This window comes from Mercenaria mercenaria, chromosome 12, assembly GCF_021730395.1.
Source record: "Mercenaria mercenaria strain notata chromosome 12, MADL_Memer_1, whole genome shotgun sequence".
Lineage (NCBI taxonomy): Eukaryota > Metazoa > Mollusca > Bivalvia > Venerida > Veneridae > Mercenaria > Mercenaria mercenaria.
The window spans coordinates 80986611-81010039 of NC_069372.1; the positions used below are offsets into that span (position 1 = coordinate 80986611).

Here is a 23429-nt window from a genome sequence, read left to right on the forward strand (position 1 = left end):
AAAGCTAATAGGCATCTTTAACATTTTAGAAGTCATCGCCGAATAAATATTATATGACGTCACTAGTGGATTATCCACAACTTACGATATCGTAACTAACTAACAATACCTTAAGTTACAAACCCTTTACGAGGGCATTAAGGGGTGTTTAGAGATAGCTGAATAATGCTACCTTAGTCTTACATTATGTTTATCGTAAATCATACCTTAACTTACGATACGATTAAGTTTTCGAGATAGTGGTTCCAGTTCTATAAAGTTTCACCGAAATCTAGCCAGCAGTGTGACCTGTGAAAGCCGGACAAGATTTTACTTTTTTAGCTCTGGCGGCCATTTAATGAAGCGAAGCCAAACGTGCCGGCGATATGCACAGCTAGGCTTGGTACTGATAATGTCTGTGAAGTTTCGTTGAAATCCAGCCAGAAGTTTGATATGTGAAAGCCGGACAAGTCATTAGTTTTTGTTAATTGTAACTACTTTAAAGGCCGGGATAAGGACTAAAATGCGCCCTCCCACCCCCACCCACCCCCTCATAAATATGCATGTAAAATCGCATTATCTCATTGGTAATTGCCTACAATTTTCAGAATTCACCAAAACACAGTGACCCGACGTCGGTAATTAGCAAATATTAATTATTACATCTATCTAAGACATAAGTTCAAAAATTATTTGATTGTTTAGAATGGGGGTATAAAAACTATTCTGCAATATATTGTAGTTTGTATTGCTTAACACTATAACACGTGTATGTTGTAACAATACAGAGTGATTCAACTTCTTGAAACACATTTTTATTTTGACTTCTACAACAGAATGACTGCGCAGAAACAAGGAAGATAACTCTTTCATATAAGAACGGGCGAAAACATTTTTTTTATATTTTTTTTAATACATCTACACATGCTTATTCACTGATTGTTATAATTGTTTTGTTTGAATTTGTATCAAGACAATTTCTAAAACTTAATTCCGAAAATTTCATTTCATATGCGTTACCATAGCAACATAGAAACAGTTTTGCCTCTTTGGATATAGTTTTATGTCCTATAAAGCAAGTTACAGAAACGTACAAAGATGTAGAGATAAATCCAGAGTTACCAGTACAATGTAAGCAGGAAGTAGTAGATTTGTTAGAAAATTTCTCAGATGTACTAACAGATATTCCTGGGAATACCAACTTAGTTGAACATGATATTCAGTTCTACAGATCCGATAAGAGTAAAAGGTTATCCTATTCCTTTTCATTCGCAGCCAGTAGTGAAAGAGGAAGTAGATAAAATGTTGGAGTTGTAAGTAATCGAACCATTGGTTATTGGCAGGATCCTCTGTCTGAAAAGGCAAAACCCATGACTGCTTTTGAAACTCCGAAAGGTTTGTTCCCATTTCATAAGATGCCATTTGTATTAGTTAACGCAATTGCAACGTTTTGCAGATTGATGCGGAAGGTATTGTAGGACCTTGGGCACTCAGATAGTTTCATTGATGATATCCTGGTGTATACAATCACATGGCCAGATCATGTAGTAGCACTTACTGAGTTGTTAAGCTCAGAGAGACTAAGTCAACAGCTAAACCGACTAAGTGTTTCATAGGGTTTCAGAAGTTAGAATGTTTAGGGCATATGATAGGAGATGTCCAGACCCTTGAACCAGTTCCAAATAAGTTGCAGGCCATACAGAATGCCGAGAGACCAAAAACCAAGAAGGCAATGCATTCATTCTTAGTTGTACACGGATTTTACAGCAAGTTTATTCCAAATGTTGCCGCTATTGCAGTTCCACTCACAGATTTGAGAAGTCGAGAAATGGCTTTCCAGACTTTGAAGACTAGCTTAATGGGTCCGCCTATTTTGAAGTTGCCAGATTTAGATAAGACTTTTATATTGAGAGTAGATGCTTCAGATGTAGGTTTGGGCTCTGTATTGCTTCATGAACGTGATGGAGAGAAATTACCTATAGCGTATGCTAGTAGGAAAATGATACCTAGGGAGCAAAGTGATAGAGAAGGAGTGTTTAGCGATAGTATGGGCAATGGCTAAGTTTCACCGGTATTTGTTCGGTAAGGACTTTGTCTTAGAAACAGATCATCAGACGCTCAACTATTTGAATAAAGCTAAACTTAGCAATTCCAGGTTGATGAGATGGGCCTTGGCATTGCAGCCATATAGGATCAGTATTAGAGCAATTCCTGGTAGTGAAAATGTAGGTTCGGATTATTTGAGTAGAGTGTAGACAGGTAGATATATTATATGGTTTACAGACAGTGACAGTTTTTTGTTCCTTACAGTATCTTATTTTCTTTTCATGTAAGAAAATTATAAATTTTCTTTTAAATGGGGGACGTGTGTCACAAACTGACATACGGGCCTCAATATATCTGTAGTTTAAATGCAGGTATTGCATCATCTTTTTGTAAATTTTTGTGTTATTGAGGTAAAAGTCAGGCCCCGGTTTCACAAAAAAAACTTAAGTTTTTACTCATATTTTAACTCAAGTTATAACTTAAGTCTGATAAACGACTCAGCTGAGTGATTATGTTTGAGAGCGTTTCACAAAAATTCTTAAGTTATTGCTCAGTTGAGTGAAAACTTTCGACTCAAATCTTTTAATATTCTTAATGATATAAGCTACAATTCCGATAGCTCTTCAGACCTCGCGCAATAGAAGGAAGAAAAGAAGTAAAATTACTAAAATACGCCGACCATCTCCGTCAAATATCGTTGCACAAAACAACAAAGCGGTACCCGTAGATCCTGATCATCGCCGAGTGATACTAGTATGTTACGTACGGTGCTTCGCAAGGGACGAAGGAAGCATGATATAGCCGACCAGTTATGCGTGAGTAGATCAGCTGTTTCTGTAAAATGCTATAAATCATTTAATGTGCCAAAAGAGTCTTCTTTGAATGTGCATAGTTTGTTATCACTATCAGTATCAGGATATTTAAAATAATTAAAATACATCTATAAGAGAATTAAGAATACTTCGCAAAAATCGATACGGTAAGGTACGGGAACACAGTTTTATCTCTTATCGGTCATCATTTCCTGTGTTAGTTTTCATGTATAATTTTCGGTATGGATGAATTCGATAAAAAAAAAACACAACATTATCAGATCAAATCATCAGGTAATGATTTGTAACATTATTGCTATGATTGTGACCCCATACTTTAGATTACATTGATGTCATTATTGGCAGTGTCAAAATAATTCGACGTTCAGATTGTTTTATTAGAGAGTTTGAGATTTCAAACTTCGCCTTCTCCTTCAACGTCTCTCATGTATATTTTGGGTAAAACGTCACCGACATGCGTGTATTTTATTTAAATCACACGTTGCTACTAAAGTTTTCCATGTAATATCACGTAAGCCTAAGACCTCGCTTTATTACTATTCGAAATAAATAGCTTAGTTTCAGGATTTCTGCTTATTACGTTATTTGATTATCCATATATATAATTAGACTAAATTTGATGTGAAACACTATCAATAGGTATAAGAATAATGAAGTTTTGTATGGCTAATGATTTTAACTAAATACATTGAATTGAACCTGGAAGTATAAAGTTATCAACTTATTTTGAGAAACTTTGAGATTTTGTTCAAACTTTAACTTCTACGGCATATTTGTGTCCCCAGGCGATATCGATTATACCAGATGGGCCTTTTTGTCGTATGAAGTGAAGTTTTGAACGTCCGAAGATGTGATATCACGAAAGTCGAAACTTCATTCTTTTAACATCTGCTCTGTCCACATACTCGGCATCAAAGACTGAAATCTGGATGGAGGCACATGGCATGACAGACATTTTACTTGAAAAATAAATAATTACGCGCGATTATCATTTGGTGGAACATTTTATTTTCACATCCAAATAAAATCAATCTGTTTCTGTCGGACACTTAATACGACAACTACGTTTTAATTATAAACATAAAATGGTACTGGTAAGACGGAAAATTCTTTTGAAGTATCAGACAATTTCAGATTTATGATATCATGATGAGAGACTTTTCCTGTTAGTCGTATGGGATAACTCCATTTTTTAAATGCACGGAACTAGAGCCTGGCAGAGAGACATTGTGGGTTAATTCCCCCTTCGATTCTTACATTTTACAAAGAAAGTCAGTCTTGAAACTCGGTGTAACCCTACCCTACCCCCCCCCCCCCCCCCCCACCCCTGTTTAATGTTGGTGTCCCTCTAACAAAAGTCCTGGATCCGCAGATGCTTTACTTATAAAATAGTATATTAAAATCATATTGTGCTGTCTGAGAGTTTGGCATTATAAAGAGTCATACAGAATGTCATTATCACTTTGATATGCTCATAATAGGCTATTAACTTTGTATGTGGATATATGCACGAGTTCTGCAGCGGTAATATTGCGCGACTTTAGGAGCGCAATATTGTCCGCGAAAGAACGAGTGCATATATCCACATACAAAGTTGATAACCTTTTTATTACATATCCACTATCAAATGATTAATTTATATCTAAATTATCGTTCTGTCACAAAAGACAGGAACAAATACGGAAAAAAATTCTCCGAAAATGCAATAAACAAATCAAACTGACGCGCATTAATATTTTCCGCGAAAATGACGTCAACTTGTTGTCGCAACGTGCGCGTGGACGCCATGGACGTCACGCGATTCTTTCCATTACAGCGTTAAGAAAACATTCCACGTCCTATATTAGTCCAACTCATGACGTAAATATAACTTTCATTTCATTTCAGTCTGATAAATTACTATGTGCCAGTATCTAATAGGTCAGATTAATCAAAGTGTAAAAGTAAAAAAATTGTTGCATAAATTACAAATTAAACAAATACACAATAGCAACAAAAATCTTAAGAAACGAGATTCGCAATGGACGGACCGTCAAGGGAGGTAACTAGAGTCACAGATTTTTTTTTTTTTTTGTTGTTTTTGTTTTTTTAGGTAATCGCTCTAATATCCATGCGATGATTATATTAATTGAAATGTTTTTGTTTTTTTTTTTTCATTTATTTTTCATTCTTTTCATTTTTAAAACCTCTTGTAAAATTCCTGCCCTTTCGGACAATTGGTATCAAAATGCACGAAAAAAACGATCATAATTACGGATAAATTGAATGGGCGGATTAAAAGAAGTAAGGTTCATTCTAATCTTTGAAATCTCAAGGAATTTTAATCGAACTTCAACTTCATACGTTAACTTCTCAAGAGACGTTGAAGGGGAAGGCGAAGGTTGAAATCTCAAACTCTCTATTATTATATTTGTGACGGGCAATCAAAACGTCAAACTTTGAAAGACGAAAATAATGGAAGATAAATCACAGTACACAGTCATTTAAAGATATTGGTTTTTTCGCTTGCGAGTATTGGCGTGTAGTCTTCTGTAGACAGGGTAAATGTTAATCGTGTACAGTAGTCTACATACATAGGTTTAAATCACCAGAAAATTTGGTAATTTTGGCATAAATCAATGAGGAATTGAATCCCCTTTCAATACATGTAAGTTTTATTTGAATTTATGCCAATTCGTGAAATAATCGGCAATTAAACCTATATCATGTAAAGCGTCTAGTCAAAATAATTCGAGTTAGATTGATTTATATTTGTGACGGGGCAATTTAAACGTCAAAACTTTGAAGGACAAAAATAATGGAGGATAAATCACAGTACACGGTCGTGTAAAGTTATTGGTTTTATCACTTTCGCATATTGGCGTGTAGACACGATAAATGTTAATCGTGTACAGTACATACATAGGTTTAAATCACCATAAAATTCGTAATTTTGGATATTATTTGATAATTTTTACATAAATCAATAAGGAATTGAATTCCCTTACGATACATGTAAGTATTATTTGATTTTATGGCCAGTTCGTGACATAATCGGCATTCAAACCTATAGCATGTAAAGCGTCGGCAGCGATGAAAATTTCATCGGAAGTTGCTTCAACTATTTTGATCCTTCGAGTGTTTGACGCGAGTGGGGATATTGCCCATATGAAAAAAAAAAATCTCAATATTTCCTAGGATCGCGTCAAATTAGTTGGACTAGGGATCCGGTAACCGGATGAATTTAGCCTTAGGCAGTGGCTAGGGGTTGAGTAACCGTCTAGAGGTCCGGAAGTTACCGTACCCCTAGACAACCCTTTTAGGACTGTCTAGAGGTCCGGCAATCAATATGAATAGTGTTTGCAGAGAGGAAACTTTCATTTATCTAGCAAAACATGTGTTGATTTCAAAATATTGCTGTCGTTTTTTTCTAGTCATAGCTTCTATTCCATCTAAACAGCTGATGGCATGTATTGACATGCTGACTGAGGCCTGATAGGGGTAGCCAAATTCAGTTGTTTTTTTCATGGTATTAAAAACATTGAAAAAAAAAAATGTAATCCTTTAACCCGGAGAAAAACACAATTACGAATTTGATGAATTATTAAAAATAATTAAGTCATTTGTGCATAATAATGGATCTTTCATCAATTTTTTGTTTTTCTCAGGATTGAATGATTAAAATAATAAATAAAATTAAGCTTTTCTTTAGTATTTTAAATTTGGATTATGTTCATAATTTGATGAATTCGTTTTACTGCTAAAATAAATAACGGTGACTAACGGAAATCGCAGTTAGAGTTTCATATCTCCAACACAAGTGAGAACTATTTTTAAAAATAGATTTGCCATTTGATATTTACCAAAAAATAACATAAATTACGGCAACTGTCTGACAACTTATTACAGCTTATCCCTGGCAATTGTCATATACACTGGTAACGCAGGACCTCTATACTCCGAATTTAGAGGTCTGGTTACTGGACTCATAGCCATTTCCATGAATTTATGTCTGTTGTGTCGATCAAAGTGTGTTCATCAGCAGCTTTTTGTGAATGAGTTCTCATGAATTTCAGTGCATGAAAATGACATTTGAAAATTAGGTGTAAATGTGCAAAGATAAGTCATTCACGCACATAAAAAACTATTACTAGCCATTGCCAAAAAAGTAGAGTGCAAACCTACCTAGACACCAAATGAAAGAGTGGATACGGACGTAACGGTGGTCCAATGGTAACAATGTCTGACTATGAAACTGTCTTAAGTTAGCACCCTACTCCTCCAAGTAAAATTACTAACATTGGGATAAGAGTCTGGGGTATTGGTGCTTTGAACGAAGGGTGAAGCATACCATTGCACATGCATACCAGATTGTTTTAAATAAAAAAAATGTAATAAACCAAGACATATATATGAATTAAAATGTTTTTGTGTCATTTATTTTTTACAGGGAACTGAAAGGTGGACTTGGGGAAATGAAGTTGCAGTCTATGGTCCTGTTTGCCCTGTGTTGTAGGACAAAGTAATTTTGAATTTCTATGTTTAAATTTTCTGTTGCATATTAGTCTGTTTTAATATCGCTATCAGAAATTATTTTTAATCTGTGATTCCATTTCACATACTTGTTAGCAAGAAGAATTGCAAGATATACACAATGTAAATATTGTGAATGTGAATTTTTAAAAACCTTGGATTGACAGTGATAATAAAATTTATTCAGAACAATTCCTGTGGATATTCATTACCTAGATATTGAATTAGATTTTCACCTAGCATATTACATAAGCAATTTATTGACAAGTTATCACTAAATCAGCTAAACCGGTAACAGTTTGCTATTAACTGTTTAGACACTTGAAGTATTAAAGTGAAATTTTTGGCTTTGAAATTATTGGATACTTGCTTTTATATTATTTATTTGATTTAATTTTATAGATCTGAAGAAGCTTCGTCTCTGCACATCAACTGAAATTAAGAAGATGTTTGAGAACATCAAAAATGACAGTCAAAATACAGGTTAGTCCCATTGACTTCTTTCAGTTTATGTAATTCAGCATATTTACTCACTACATTTGTAAATTTAACTCTATCCATTTTGTTCTTATGAAATATGAGTCAAGCTAATAATTCAAGCAATCTTTTGCTGGATTTGTTTGAATGTAATGGGTGTATGTAGATATTGTGAAAGTCATTCTCTGCCATATAAAACACCCACAAAATAAACTGGATAAAAAATTTGCAATTGATAAAGACTGAATTACTGGTTTTCTACACTGAACCAAAAGTGGTAAATATCCTTGCCTAACTTAAAAAGCAGTATTTGCTTGTTCTCAAGGGGGGAGAAAATGTTGACTAAGCAACAAAAGTTGTTTCTACAGAAGTGTGATAGTGACAAGATCATTATGTATAGGTTAGTGTTTATTAATGTGTATTTACAAAGTTTAATCAGCTACGAGCAGCGCATTAAGTTTTATAAATGCACATTAATAAACACTAACCTATTTAGTGTTTGAAATTATTTTTTGTTCTGGATGACATCAGAGCGAATAAAATCAATAACTCACCTCTTATCCCTTCTATACACATGACTAACCTGATTAATAAACTACTGCAAGTTATTGCTGATTTACTAAAATAAATTTCCCGAAAATTTGAAAAGTACTGCAATGCCATTGGACAAAAAATAATTTCAAACACTAATACTTATAGATGTATTACGACTGTTCATGGGCTATTAACTGCAAACTTCGTATCTGAAAAGATGGGTTAAATGAAAATGAAAACCTGCAGTTTTTCTCAGCATTAGCATTTGATGTGGTATGTCTCTGATGTGTAATAATTGCTTAAATCGATAAAACATTGAACAAGTCTTCACTGATATTAGAGTACTTTAATTAAGATACCTAACAAGATCAATAGTTTTAATACTTGTAGTATTCATTGATGAAAATATCAAATATCAGTTCTTTTTTTACTATATAGCAATGGAAAATAAGACTGCTGGTTGTCCAAGAGTGACATTAACCCCATCATAAATTACCTTCTTGAAAAACAAAAAAAAGACAGACTGAGAGGAAGGGTTTCAATGATGGCACAGAATCAATTATAGGTAAGTTGCCACTTCAAATAATGTAAACACACATGAAACATCAATTCTTGCTATACTTCCCTTTCTTACATAAAATAGAATTTCTGCACATTGGATGGCAAAACTTAAACAATTCTCAACATGAATATAGCTGATTTTCTAGTTAAAGTGTAATATTACTGTTAGATAGAACCATTGTTTTTATATATTTACAATGATTCCTAAAATGGTTGGGCTGAAAACTGGTATGCTGCAAAATAGGCCATTGTTTTGGTAGATAGAAATAATCCCATACAAAATTATTTTTCATGCAGAAGTATATAAAGATATATAAGGACTTACCCCTTGTGCTAATCAACTCCACACAAGGACTCTTTGTTTTTATTTCATATTTCATATTAACTGATCTGTAAAAAAACTGATTTTCAAAGATTATGTAACATCACTAACATGTATGATTTTAAAATCAATATTTATTGAATTTAGGTCTACCAGCTACCCCAACCAAAGAAGTTTCTGTAAAGAAAGGAGTACTTCAAACCCAGCTCTGTTTCGTTATACTGTGCATATGGCAGAAGTGGTATAAGGAAATAATATAATTGACAGGTATTGCTACTGAAATAAATTGTAGATTCAATAAACACCCTAGCCTATAATTAGGCTTTATGAATTTAAGTTTTAAAAATTTAATCTTCCATTATATTGAATGAAAATTAAATTTTATTTATATACTAAGACAATGAATGATTCACTTTAATAGCCATGGTGTCGAAGACATGGGAGGTGTATATAATGTATAAACTATAAGACTGTCTGTCACAATTCCTTGTGTACTCTGCTATCACTATTTCCATCAAATTTAAATGAAACTTGGTATACAGCATCAATATGAAGTTGATATGCGCATATTATCAGGACTTTCAAATCCTATTTAATATTAGCTCCCCTGAGCACAAAATGCTCAAGGTGAGATATTGTTATTACTCTGTGTTTGTCATCGTCCGTCTTCAACAGTCTAATAAAATCACTGACATGTTTGTTGTTGGGTCATCTGAGTGAAAAAATAGGTTACTAGGTCAGTTAATAGGAAATCTTGTAAATACTTAAGGCCACATTGTCTACCTCATCTTCATAGGACTTTGTCAAAACATTTGTCTCCTAAAACCTAGGTCAGGTTTCACCCTTTGAAACTTGGTTATTTGTAGTCAAAAGTTAGATCATTAGGTCAAATCATAGAAAAACTTGTTAACTCTGTAGGGGCCACATTTTCTTCTTGATCTACATAAAACTTCGCAAAAATGTTTGTCTCCATGAAATCTAGGTCAGTTTCAAAACTTGAATACCTGAGGTATTAAACTATGTTACTGGGACAAATCACAGAAAAAACCTTTTTAACACTATATAGGCCACATTTTCCTCTTGATCATCATACATTTTTTTCATAATATTTATCTGTGTGAAGTCTAGGTTAGTACCAAATTGGGTTACATGGGGTCAAAAACTAGGTCACTAGTTAAAACTTTGCCAGACTATTTGTCTCTATGAAATCTAAGTAACTTTTGTAACTGGCTCACATGACTTAGAAGCTATGTCACTAGGTCAAATCATAGAATAATATTGTTAACACTCTAGAGGTCACGTTTTTCATTTGATATATTCATTATATATTTTTATCAGAATATGGGTCACTTTGTATATAGGTTAAGATGAAACGAGATTATCTGAGGTAAAAAAAAACTAGCTCCCAATGTTAAAGCATATAAAAACCTTGTGAACAATCTAGAGGCCACATTTTCTATGTTTGATTTTCATTAAACTCTAGGTCAAATTTGAAACTGGATATTCTAGATTAAAATAGTCACCAGCTTTCCCTGTTTGGCTGTATGGAAAACTTTGAAAAGTGTCGTGTTTAGTTTTAAGTCAATCTGTGAAAGTCAGGTGAGCGATCTAGGGCCTTCGTGGCCCTCTTGTTAGCTGTGAGCATGTTATACATTAGTTCTTTTTTAAATCAAATTTTAGATAAGTGTTCCCATGTAGGTTTGAATATTAATTGACCTAGGAGAAAGTGTTGCTCAATCTGTTCTTTCTGATTACCTCCCTCTATGGTACAGTTTTATGAAATTATTTTTCATTCTTGTGATTAAATTATTTAAAATATGAACTTCAAAAGCATTATTTTTTAATTTTATTTCAGCAACAACAACAAAAAATTATGAATTTTTCCATTGATTGGTGGTGGAGGGGATAATATTGTTGTCAGTTTTAGAAGTAGAAGAAAAAGTAAATGGTAAGAACATCAGTGTTCCTACTGTGCACAACCTAGATTTATTTCATGCTTAACAAGAATTGCACATGTCATAAAATGTTAAAAACATAACCAGGAGGTTGGTCTGCAGTTTGGATCTCAGTGATTTTAACATTGTTGAATATCATTATTTATTTAACATTTTAGCTCCACTATTCGAAGAATAGGGGTGCTATTCTACTCGCCCCGGCGTTAACATGAGCTTTCTTGGTTAAAGTTTTTCGACAGTCTTTGTCTTTCTTTGTTACTATTGCTTATATCTTACTGTAACTTCACATTAACATTGTTCAGCATGCAAAAAGAGTATTTGCAGGGACTGGTCCCTTTATACCCAAGGTCAAGGACACTAAGGTGTTTATACCAAAGTTATTTTTAAGGTTAAGTTTTTCGGCAACCTTTGTTTTTCTGCATATCTTGTGTACTATTGTTATAACTTCTGTAAGTTCACATAAACATTGTCCAGCATACAAACAAAGTTTGTGCAGGGCTGAACCCATTATATCTAAGGTTCAGTTACCAAGGTGTTATACTTGGGTTATTTTTAAGGTTAAAGTTTTTGGGCAACCTTGGTTTTTCTGTCATATCTTTGTTACTGTTGCTTAAATTTTACTGTAAGCTCACATTAACATTGTCCAGCATACAAACAAAGTATGCACAGGGGCTAGGCCTATTATACCAAGGGCCAAGGTCACCAATGTGTTATACTTACATTATTTTTAAGGTTAAAGTTTTTCGGCAACCTTTGTTTTTCTGTCATATCTTTGTTACTATTGCTTATATCTTACTGTGTGTTCACATAAACATTGTCCAGCACACAAACAAAGTATGTGCAGCGGCTGGGCCCATTATACCCAAGGTCAAGGTCACCAAGGTGTTATACTTACATTATTTTTAAGGTTAAAGTTTTTCGGCAACCTCTGTTTTTCTGTCATATTTTTGTTACTATTGCTTATATCTTACTGTAAACTCATATAAACATTGTCCAGCATACAAACAAAGTATGTGCAGGGGCTGGATCCATAATACCCAAGGTCAAGGTCACCAGGTTGTTATACTTGGAATTATTTTCATGTTGAATTTTTTCGAAAGCTTCGTTTATAGACATATCTTTGGTACTTGGCAAGATAATGACTTGAAATAAAAGATATTTCCTTATAGTCATCATCTGAATATGACATGAGACATAAATTCATTTTACAGTCAAATCGCCGAATAGTGGAGTGCGCTGTCTTACGGACAGCTCTTGTTTCTTGAAGCATTATGTTATACATAGAAAGATATGCCAGCAATTGTCAGTTGATTTTATTATCATTGATGAAAAATAGAAGCAGAGAAATATACAAAAGCTAGATCAGGCAGATCTGATAATGTTACTTTAATAAAACAATTGCAGTCTGTTGAGCCATTGGATATGATGTGATATTCATCAATCACTCCATTCAATATTGCCTTATTTTGGAGAATATATGCATATTACATGCCTGCTTGTGTAAGATAAGAGTTTTCCTACCCGAGGGATGATGTGGAATGAAAAACCTATATGACATAATTTCAGTGACGCAAGTTTAGACAGTGTTTCTTTCTTAGGGAAAGATAGAAAAATCTATCCCTTGCATATGCCCGAACAAATGTATACTTTACCCCGCTAGGTAGGCAAGAAAATTACATCATATCCGATGATTCAGTAGACAACAATTGTGTAAGATAACACATTCATACATTTTCATTTAACTTTATAGACTCGGATCAAAGACCTTTTCTGAACAAATTGAGAAAACAGAAGTCTACAAAACAGATCAAAGATGATAAAAAGGACGATGTTTATGCTCTGGAAAGAAAAAGATGCTGTTGGAAATAGAGGACATTAAGTAAAAGAAAAGCAAAGACCAACAGCTATTTCTGTTAGAAAAATGAAAAAAAAAACAATAAATTAAAGTGATCAGTTTTCCCATTTGAAAACGAGGGTATAATAATGTATCTACATTTGTGTGCGCATTTTAGCGTTGTGATCAAATATATATTTCCCCTGAAAAGAATGTAATATAAATTTGTACAATAGTGTAATTGTCCCCGGGATGGATCATGATGTATATTATAAATATTCAGCGTGTCATGTGCAGAACCCAGACCCTTATCTCAAAGGTCAAGGTAGCAATGTTTGGTAACGTTTTTGTAATAAGCTGGTATAGATCTAGTAACTGTTACTGGGAATGATTTGAATTTCACGCATACGTTGATTGTGATGACATGACAGACACTGTGTAAGTTCCAGAACTCTGTTTTGATATTATGGCTCTTTTTTACTCGGGATTTTTTTTGTTGAAAATATTGTTTGGATCTACTTTAATTTAATACTATCAGAGATGTGTACATTTGTTTCTCATTATGCGAGTAAATAGACCAAGAATCATTACTCAGACATGCATTTTGTTAGTATGAGGTGGATGAATTTTGTTATGACCCTTTGTTGTCTTTATGTATTTTTTTTTTGTTAAACTTTTAGTTAAGATTCACTTTTCAAATACTAAAAATGTTGCAGCTTTTAAACTTTATACACAGTAACACTTGTCTTAATTATAATTAGATCAGTAAGTAGTAAGAACCATAGCTCTCTCTCTTTCTTGCATCTTTTAAACAGTGTACACTTTTCTCAGTTATCATTGAATTAGTAAGGAGTAAGAACCATAGCTTTCTTTGCAGCTTTTAAACTAAGTACACTTTTCTTAATTATCAATATTGTCACCAAACTTGGTGGATAGCAAGCTTATATAAATACTTTACTAGTGGTTGTACTTAAGGCTGAAAATGTTGTTTTATGCCAGTGTTCTGTTCAGAAATTGCATAAATGAAGCAGACATTGTCTGAAAGTGATCTCTAGATTAAGTTTTAAAATGATCTCTTTCGCTTATAACGAAATTTATTAGTTTATCAATTCTATACATTTATATATAATTCTTTTAACTCATTATGTTAAAATACATATAATAACATTCTTATATATTTTGAAATTGAAAAAAAAATTGATAAATATTCTTTTCCTGTACATCTATAATTATGAAGAAAAATGTGATAAAATTTCAAACAAGTCATGTGGGTTGTCAATAAAATTTTAACAGATATCTTATATCTCTTTTTGTTTATCAGAAACCTTATATCCCTACATACCTCTGTCCCACCAAATTGCACCCATCTGCTACTACCACAATCGCAACAAAATATGTTTTACATATTCCACACCTACGTCTTATATCTTAACCCAACAATATACCTCCATCCCACCCCACCCTAGAAAAAGATGCTGATTATTCTTTAGATTTCCTCATATCCACCCCAACCTCCCCTTCGAAAATCAACAACAACAACAACATATTTCTCACTTTCACTTATATCCACTCCCCATTAACCACCATTCCTGATTTTCGTTCACATTTTTTGTTACATATTCCACACTAACTATTTATTAGTACACCCTACTCTGTTTTACACACATCACAGTGACCTTGATATTTGGGGTGCCTAACCTTAAACCAGTTGAAAAAGTCGCCCCCTTGCCAAGACCAATCATTACGTGAAGTAGTGAGCAGTGGTAAAGAAGATAATCATGCATGTAGTGAAATTGGGAAAATTTCGATAAAATTTTAACATGTTCATGACGACGCCGGAGAGTACAATATAAAGCTTTTCTAAATAGTCGAGCTAAAATGTTGGAGCAAGTATTCATGAAATGCACCTCTCCCGGAAAATGGAGACTGCTTCAACTTTTGGAGAAATACGTTAGTGATATAAGATCACTTGGACGAGTTCTATATCCATATTTACATGAAATGCCTACTTGGTACACATAGATAATGAACATGTATACTTTGTTAATCGTTTTTTTCTATAACAGATACATAACATTGACTTATTAGCTTATCACAAAGGTGACATCACACTAAAAGAAAAAAAAATCTTGTATGTAGGTCTACATACATTTGGCGAGCATATAGAACAAAATGTTGCTAACCTCGCTCAAATATAGGCCTACATGTATTAGTGCTATATATAAGTGATTGACGAATGTGTAGTCAAATACAAAAGCATGCAGTTTGATATTAGCAATGATATAGTTTACTATTTAGAGAAAAAAGCGCAAAAATTCTGGACTGCATTTCATGGAATATCCGACATGTAAGCCTAATTGTGTTATTGGATATCATTAAAAATAATTAACTTTTGACATCAAAATGCACTTCTTGTTGAAAGCACATTGAAAACTACTGACAGCGATGATGGAATACAGACCAAATTTTACAACTTATTTTTTAATAAAACACATTTGATAATTTACCTAAACTTATTAAATTAGACTACATTTTTGAAAACGGGTAGAAATAGCTACAATTACGTAACACATGATCAAAAACAGGCCATATATGCACTTACGGTAACGGTCTCAATAGCAAGGCAAGATTTATATGCAAATCCGGACACGTTAAGATACATCCGATATTACTGTACATAAAAACACATGTGGGTCATTACGGTAGATTTGGGTAAACAAGTTGTAAATGTTTTACATTGGAAACGCTATAGACCAATCGTGTATCTGGATATTGTTGAAGTCATCGAGTGCGTGTGTTTCTTGCATTTTCGCTCCAAGGAAATGTGTCCAGCTGCTGTTGTTCTAGCAATAGCCCTGACACTGACGAACTCCACGGATGTCTACATGTAATGAGCTCGCTGTCACAACGGAGCGTAATTAGTCCTGAGAGATGGTGGTTGGTGGAGAGGGGGCGGACCGGGGGTGGGGTGGGGGAGCGGGAAGACGAGATATTGGACGATTCAACGCATTATGATGATAATATTTAGCAAAAAAGACTTTTGATCCTACAAATTCCTGTTGGCACCTATCGCACTCCCTGATTTCACACCTAGATAGGACTTGTAACGTGTTTATCATGTCAGGATCCACTCACATCGGTGAAGCAGCTCTAAGCGTGTTAACAAAATCCGCCATATTTGAGTAATAATTATAGATTTGAGGAAGCCTTAGAGCTGTCTCAAATTAACAGAGTCAACTCAAGCTTTGAGATTTGAGTTGAGTCAATAAAATGTTCGTGAAACGCATCTCAAATAATTACTCAACTTAAGTCAAAAGATGAGTACACTATTGAGTTTAAGTCATTACAACAGACTAAAGTTTTTTTGTGAAACCGGGGCCAGATTTTACGCATAAAGTACCTGTCATGTTTTTCTGTATTTCATAATTTAAATTTCCATGTAAATTTCATTAAATTCGGTTCAGTAATAAGTTGATATTTTCTAAACTTCAGTAATTTATGTTTTTATCCCCAAAAACTCTATAACTGGCCTTCAGTTGTCCAATTCACATTCGCGCCAAAGTAGTCGGATATCACGGCTATATCGTCATTCCCGTGAAAATCCAAATAGTCAGAGTTCATGGCTCTATCGTGATTCCGTTAAAATCCAATATTTGGTGGGACATAAGCATACAAATTGACTGGACTAGATATCCTTAGTGCACACGCCATTACAGTATTGAGACGACATTATGTCACTTTTCTATTCTTTGTTGACATAAAATTTTGCTCGTTCAAGATAAGAAATTTATTTGTTAGATTTTTGTATATTTTTAGTGACGATTTTATTTATTTTTGTTCATTCTACAGAGTTTGGTAAACTTTTTACTTTTCGGCAAGATATTAGCTAGTTTCGGAATGTCAGGCTGATTTATTAAATGTTTCAGACTTTTGTAAATTATTTATTTCGACAGAGGAATCTAAAATGTTTCGTTTGTATAAGTTGTAAAATTTATATTGGAAATTGTGTAACGTGGAAATTAGCAAGTACTCTTTGTCATAAAACGTACATGTCAATCTTTTCGTTGAAATTTATGGAACGCCGGTACTGCATTTCATTGTAATGTATAAATGTATGTTTTGACAAGTATAGTACAGTGTATTTAAAATGTAATTGCAATTTAAATTGATCGTGTGCCAATATATTGCATATCTATAAAATGTCCGTTCTGTTATGTGGTAGTCGATTATACGTTCATACCAGCTATTGTGTTATCTTTAATCTGCATTGTATTTTGTTAATTTGTGATTCTAAATAGTAGCTGCAGTTTATCATCATCTTATCTATAATTTTGCATTATAATATTTTCATATCTTCATTATACTTTAACTTAAGACTTTAGTAATTAATTAATTTGAGAAATATTGGAAGTAATAAGTGACGTATTGTATTCTAGTGACGTATGAACTAAGTAGCACGTATATTTTGTATAAGTAGCACGTATTATTTATGGGACCCTACGTAGGTATGGTGTACCCAAAGGAACAGTTTTATGCCTTCATTTGTATTTGCTATGGTGCTTACCATATGTTATATATTTTAGCTTCTTCCACCAAACGACTTTTTACCTGTTGATGCCACGACCCGGAAGTCCTAGACCCGTGGTTTGCTTTACTTTACTCGCCTGGATGTGAAGTTCCCAGCTCAGAGGTTTTTCTTTTCGTCTCATGGTTGTGCCTTAACCGCCAAGCCGCAGACTTTCGTTGTCAACTGAGACAGCTCAGGGATACAAACACTGGAGCCAGAATGGAGTCTACGTCTTCGCGATTTAGTGGGACTTTATTATACGAAAGATTAGTGGTGCTTCCTTAAGTTTTAAGTAATAGTAAACGTCTGTTAAATCGTCACGAGGACATTCAACTGTAATAAATAGAACTGAACTTTTAGAAATCAAATTTTGAGCTCAGTGTTTTTTTTTCTTTTCTTCCATTTAGTATTTGTTTCTTCATTTATTGTAAATAATCATTTTTCTTTAAATAAACTTGTAAATATTGTAATGAGTGTTAAATTGTTCCTGTAGTTTCTGTCCCCGGTTCGTCATCCTTGTCACAAACAGTTAGAATGTTTACAAGCAATTGATTAAATATACCGTGTAGCTTTTTGAAACGACATTTTCCAATATATATTCTTCTTACAATTTGCCCTAAAATGATAAGCTTTTACAGTTTTTAATGTTTTCTGACTTATTTTAAAATATTACCATATAGCGGAAAGATATAGTCCTATACGAGTATATTACTGACTTTTGTAGACATGTTTTAAGTTTTACATGCACTTTACTTACTAATAATAAACCATTGAAAACTAACAAGAACTGTCCATATTTGTTTAAACTAGCACAACACGTTAGAATTGCATATGATCTTTTTCCAATATGTCAAATAGATGCATTCATAACATCTAATGTTAATAATAATGATTTAACAAAATGGAAATGCTCAAATGCAATTTTAACGTGTTCTTCTAAACATATCTTCACCAAAATACCGATGTACGATGTACATGCAAAATTGTTCGATATCAAGAAAGTAAAAAAAACGCCCACAAACACTGCATTTAAGTTGAACTAAATTTCAAATTCAAAAAAATACAAACCTAGCTTAAATATTACATTTAATTAGATAAAATTTGCATATAAGTTCATGTATTTATTTCGAAATCATTACGTTTAAAATAATTTATCTTTTAAATTTAAATAAGGTTAATACACAACTTAAATGACACGTAAACTTGGAAGAATAATTCTGCTTAAATTTAACAGTAAACTTTACTTAAATTTGGAAAATATTTTCCACTTATGTGTGATAAAATGTGTTTAAATTTGGAGAATAATAGCATTTACATTACGTTTAGTTATTATTTAAACGTAACTTTGCATGAAGTGTTTTGTTATGTATTTAGTTTCGTTTTACTTTCCGTGAGATATGTATTTTCTTGTGTTCTGTGTCGGTATGCTCTGTATTGGTATTCGTCTATTATGTTTACAAAAATATAAAATGTGTTTAAATTTGGAGAATTATAGCATTTACATTACGTTTAGTTATTATTTAAACGTAACTTTTCATGAAGTGTTTTGTAATGTATTTAGTTTCGTTTTACTTTCCGTGAGATATGTATTTTCTTGTGTTCTGTGTCGGTATGCTCTGTATTGGTATTCGTCTATTGTGTTTACATCAGCCTCACTGTCTGGTTCAACTTCCACGTGTACATCGTTTAACATAACTGGAACCGTTTTTTTTCAATGGTCAATGATCTTCCGTATTTGAACATTCCTAATGTTCCGTAAATGGTGCACTGCATTTTTGAAGAATTCTTCGTCGCGAGTCAATTCACATCAGTATTCACTATATTTGTTGTCTGCATCGCCTGCTTTCCTCCTTACATCTCGTGCATGTCCTGGTTGTCGTCCGCCATGTATATTATGCCTAAAATTCCGGTACTCGTAATATTCACGCATATGAATCTTCTGCTGCATTGTACCTTTACAAACAGCTGTAAAATGGTTTCACCTTAAACACGTGTTGCATTGCTTACCGTATTCACGTCGTCGGTTCGAATGAAAATTTCCGCAAAATGTGCAGGATTTCTTATATTCTCTATCATTTTGATAAATGTCTCTTTGGACTTGTAGTTTCTCCGTTGTTCTGATCGGAGGTTGATTTTCGCAATATCTCGGCTTTCATGGTTCTCTTTCATATCAATTTTTTCTTGTATGGACGTATCTTCTGATTGATGTACTTTTTGTAATATGTCATTTAAAGACCATTTTCGGCTGATTGTTTTCTTGATTAACGATTGATTTTCTGTTGTTTGATATGATGTGTATGATATGCTCCAATATTCTGTCATCTTCATTCGGAAATTCACATCCATGTGCTTTCTCACGCAATCTGGCGGCATATGCGGTCATACTGTTTCTCCATTTATCGGTCGCATCTTCAGAAATATGTATCTTGAATAATGTGTATTCTTCTTTGGCGCATAATAATTACTTAATTTCTCTTTCTGTTTTTCATATTCGTTTAGTTGCTGCTCTGTGTCTTGCAATTTATTTTCCTCCGTAAATATTCAAAGCGTCTTTTCTGTCCTGTGGCTACGTAATCTTGAACAATCTAAATTCTCTTTCAATTCCTTCTAGCCATGTTTCCTACTATTTGCCTTTTGAATGTTGGTCCACGTCAGGAATGAACTGCAAAGTTCTCAAATTTCTGTTTCCGTCACAATTATAATACTATCTTCCACTCTTCTGTTTCTTGAGACAATATTCTAAGTGTTCTCGGCAATAATCTGGTATCTTCTCGACCATGATCTGGGACAATAATCTTGTATTTTCTCGACAGCAATCTGGTATCTGTTTCCTTGGTATTATTCTATTTTCCTTGGCAATTTTTTTCATTCTCGATAATTTGATGTTTGGATCGACATTTCAGCACTAGGCCACTTGGATGGATTAACATTCGACACTGCAAATAACTTTACCTTTGAATATGGTTTGTATGAAGTTATAACAGACAGGAGTCACGGGCAATGGCTGTCCACATAAAAACCACGAGAAAACAGAATTAGCTGCTATGTTTGAAGATGATTTAACAGTTTCAAAGTTTTTCTACAGGTATTTGAAAATTGTTCATTTAAAATACGACAGAATTTTAAAAGTAAATGTCTGTGAATTACAAGGCATTTCGATTAAGCATTCTGAGAAAGATACCACAGCTCTATTAGGACCAAACGGTAGTCTGGTATTTCTATATTCATTTTCGGAACACGGAGATTTTCTCCTTGTACAACCATTTAAATTCCCTTTCTAAAATGGTATATAACTATTTACAAAGATAAATAATTTCAGCCATATGTTCCGGGAAATATAGAAACGAAGATGTCACGAAAAATATAGAAACGAAGACAGGGAAGAGCCGACAGCATTTGGGCAATATGGTAAATTTATTATCTTTGGATTAATAAGGAATATACACTCCACAGTAATTTACCATGTATTACACAGTAACATTTAACTCATGTATGCACAGACCTCCTGGAATAACTAACCGTTTGTCATATGTCTAACTGTCCGTCCTGTCTCCGCTGAAAGAGGAATGACAAGTTAATTAAATGTGGTCTATATATTATTTTAACTGGGGACCATACGCAGCTTTTAAGGGAATTACACACCAGTGTAGCATTGAAGATTCCATGTGCACAGCCGTATCGTATGAACACATCTGCTGATGTCTCTAAATTGCTTTTTGTACTTTTAGCATGTGTAAATGATGAGTTCTGCTCAACCCGGTGCTAGATGGCGTGGACGGTAGCATGCATTTCCACTACCGTCCATGAACAGGCTCAATCAAACCGAGCCTGCAACATTCTCGTTTTTGTTGTGTTGAGCGACCTGTGGAGTTTCCACTTTTCTATTTTATGATCATTGAATCATCTTCAAACAACTTTGTTCATTGAACTACATACCGTGCTAAGAAATGACAATATTGCTCTTTAAATATTCTTTTCATATATCATTTATCAGATTTCAAATTAACTCCATGTTTATTCCAACTAATTATATTTGTTAAAATGCGGCCCGCTAAGTGACTTGTCTATTATTACGTATAATGTAAACTTTTAAAATATGTTTTGTCAGAAACTGGATGCCTGATAGATAATACCGAAAGTTTTCCTTTAATCTTATTCGTCAACAGTGGGAATCGTCTTTTTTTTCAAATACTTTATAGTGATTTTTCCGTTAGAAACTTTCTGCCCGATATTGTAATATTTGACACCAATCTTTCTAGTTTAACTACAAACATATCAATGAGAATCCTTGAAATGAAAGTTAAATGCTTGCTTTGTGACTCTAAATAAGTCTAGCTCAAATATTCTGTATTGTAAAAAGAAAAACATTAAAAATATGTCCCCTTACCGCCAGGAAGATCTTAAAGTTATAAAATAGACATTAGAAAGTTTGAGATTTCAAACTTCGCCTTCCCCTTCAACGTCTCTCATATATATTTTGGGTAAAACGTCACCGATATGCGTGTATTTTATTTATATCACACGTTGCTACTAAAGTTTTCCATATAATATCACGTAAGCCTAAGACTTCTATTTATTACTATGCGAAATAAAAAGCTTAGTTTCAGGATTTCTGCTTATAAAGTTATTTGATTATCCATATATATAATTAGACTAAATTTGATGCGAAACACTATCAATAGGTATAAGAATAATGAAGTTTTGTACGGCTAATGATTTTTACTAAATACATTGAATTGAACCTTGAAGTATGAAGTTATCAACTGATTTTGAGAAACTTTGAGATTTTGTTCAAACATTAACTTCTACGGCATACTTGTGTCCCCAGGCGATATCGATTATACCAGATGGGCCTTTTTGTCGTATGAAGTGAAGTTTTGAACGTCCGAAGATGTGATATCACGACAGTCGAAACTTTATTCTTTTTTACATCTACTCTGTCCACATACTCGAAATCAAAGACTGAAATCTGGATGGAGGCACATGGCATGACAGTCATTTTACTTGAAAAATAAATAATTACGCGCGATTATCATTTGGTGGAACATTTTATTTTCACTTTCAAATAAAATCAATCTGTTTCTGTCGGACACTTAATTACAAACATAAAATAGTACTAGTAAGACGGAAAATTCTTTTGAAGTATAAGACAATTTCAGATCTATGATATCATGATGAGAGACGTTTCCTGTTAGCCGTATGCGATAACTCCATTTTTTAAATGCACGGAGCCACAGCCTGGCAGAGGGACATTGTGGGATAATTCCTCCTTTGATTCTTACATTTTACAAAGAAAGTCGGTCTTGAAACTCGGTGTGATCCTACCCTACCCCTACGCCCCTCAACCCCCTGAAATGGGTGAACCCCTCTTTAATGTTGATGTCCCTCTAACCAAAATTCCTGGATTCGCAGATGCTTTACTTATAAAATAGTATATTAAAATCATATTGTGCTGTCTGAGAGTTTGACATTGTACAGAGTCATACAGTGTCATTATCACGTTGATATGATCATTATAGGTTATTAACTTTGTACGTGGATATATGCACGAGTTCTGCAGCGGTAATATTGCGCGACTTTAGGAGCGCAATATTGTCCGCGAAAGAACGAGTGCATATATCCACATACAAAATTGATAACCTTTTTATTACATATCCACTATCAAACGATTAGTTTATATCGTTATAAATTATCGTTCTGTCACGAAAGACAGGAAAAAAGTACGGAAAAAAATTCTCCGAAAACGCAGTAAACAAGACAAACTGACGCGTATTAATATTTTCCGCGAATATGACGTCAACTTGCTGTC

At 33.6% G+C, this 23429-nt stretch overlaps 1 long non-coding RNA gene across 1 annotated transcript; it reads left to right on the forward strand.

Moving 5' to 3' along the window:
- Positions 1-2448: 2448 nt before the first annotated feature.
- On the forward strand, positions 2449-14254 carry LOC123534361 (uncharacterized). Its single transcript, XR_008366585.1, has 7 exons — positions 2449-2840; positions 7288-7359; positions 7773-7853; positions 8820-8946; positions 9412-9531; positions 11120-11212; positions 12970-14254. It is a non-coding gene; the product is annotated as an uncharacterized LOC123534361 (long non-coding RNA).
- The last annotated feature ends 9175 nt before the right edge of the window (positions 14255-23429 follow it).